Raw genomic sequence first — 1,589 nt, 5'->3', positions numbered from 1 at the left:
CGCTTGCATGCTCTGATTGCTTGTCGGGTGTTTTGTTTTGGGGAAAGGGTGGGGTTTTTCAAATGCGTTTGCAGGGACTCCTGAGCTCACTAAGTAATATTAGATTACTTATGAACCCATTTGTTTTGCAGGAAACCCTAGTGGAAAGGAGTAGTGGCGTGTTGGACTTAGGAACCCGGAGTAGTTTTTGTGCCTTTTGTAAAACAAGTATGTTGAATATGTTTTAAGTTTAAGTATTTGGGCTCTAGGCCTCGGCCATCAAAACTCTTTTAAAGTATTTCGGTGAATTTGTAAAATATACTTTTTCGTAATGAATAATTCGGGTTTCTTTTAAAAACAACGAGTGATGTCTGATAATGACTTAGTCCGAGTCGGCTCAACACTTGGATATCATAAGGGTTGGCAAGCCTAAGTGGTATTCCAAGTGGGAAGGTCTCACCGATGGACTGGCTAAGGGTCTTGATTTGTTCTCGAACCTCGGCCGGATCGTTGGTGAGTACTTTCAAAGTAGCGTCTCCGGGTTGTCCGTGGCTTGTCCGGTCATAGGACGATTCGGGGGCGTTACAATCGTGGCTTAAGGAGTTGAAGTATGCATATCTTAACAGCTGGAAGGATGTAAAGGTTGAGTTCTTGAACAACTTTTATGATGATGCGAGGTTAGAGGAATTTTGGAAAAAAATTTCTACCTTTTTTCAAGGGATCTTAGAGGCATTCAATGCTGCTAGGGTGCGTTTTAAGGGGTATCAGAGATATTGTCCACACCATGGTTAGGACAATTTTTTTTTTTGAATAATCAAAGAGGTTATGGGCCGAAACCCATATATCCCCTCAGGCCCGAAACCAGAGCATGTTATATGGTTTCGTCCCAAGCGCTACTTGAACCGGCGACCTCTGAGCTTTTGCCAAAGATCTTTACCAATTGAACAATGAGCACTTGGTTATGAAAAATTTCAGATGTTGGGAATCTTCTATAGAAGATTGGATTGGAGATATCATTTGGCTTTAGATGTTGCAAGTAATGGCAACTACAATACAAGGTCTCCAGCTCAAGCCACCAAACTGATTGAGAATTTTGCTTCCAGCAACAGCACTAAAGTTGCTGATTTTGAGAGGAAGAAGTTAGCTCAAAACATGGATGGGGTTCAACTCGCTGACGTTAAGGCAAAGCTCGATTCTGTGCATAACCTTCTTGCTGCTAAGAAGGTTGTTAAGTTTTCTGCTGAGGTTGAGGCAGTTGAACTAGGTGAAGATGAAGAAGAAGACGTGAACTACGTCAATGGAGCTGGATATTTGTGTCAGAAGTTTGGTAACACAGAGGGGAACATGTACAACATCGAAAAATGGTTGACCAAGGGTTGACCTTAGTCTAGTGGTTGACCAAGGGTTGTTTAAATCTTCTACACCAGGAGGTCCTCACACAAACCTGAAAACATGTCGATATCCTACAAAAATTCCTACAAAATAAATGGTAGGAAGATTTTCCTACGAAAAAACTTTGCATTTATGACAAAAACCTAAAGGGGTAGGAAAAAGGAAGAGCATTTAACTACAAGAAACGGTGTTAGAAAGTGGAAGGAATATTTCCTACC

This window comes from Capsella rubella, unplaced genomic scaffold (assembly GCF_000375325.1).
Source record: "Capsella rubella cultivar Monte Gargano unplaced genomic scaffold, Caprub1_0 scaffold_6, whole genome shotgun sequence".
NCBI classification, from domain to species: domain Eukaryota; kingdom Viridiplantae; phylum Streptophyta; class Magnoliopsida; order Brassicales; family Brassicaceae; genus Capsella; species Capsella rubella.
Note: the sequence above shows the minus strand (reverse complement) of the source record.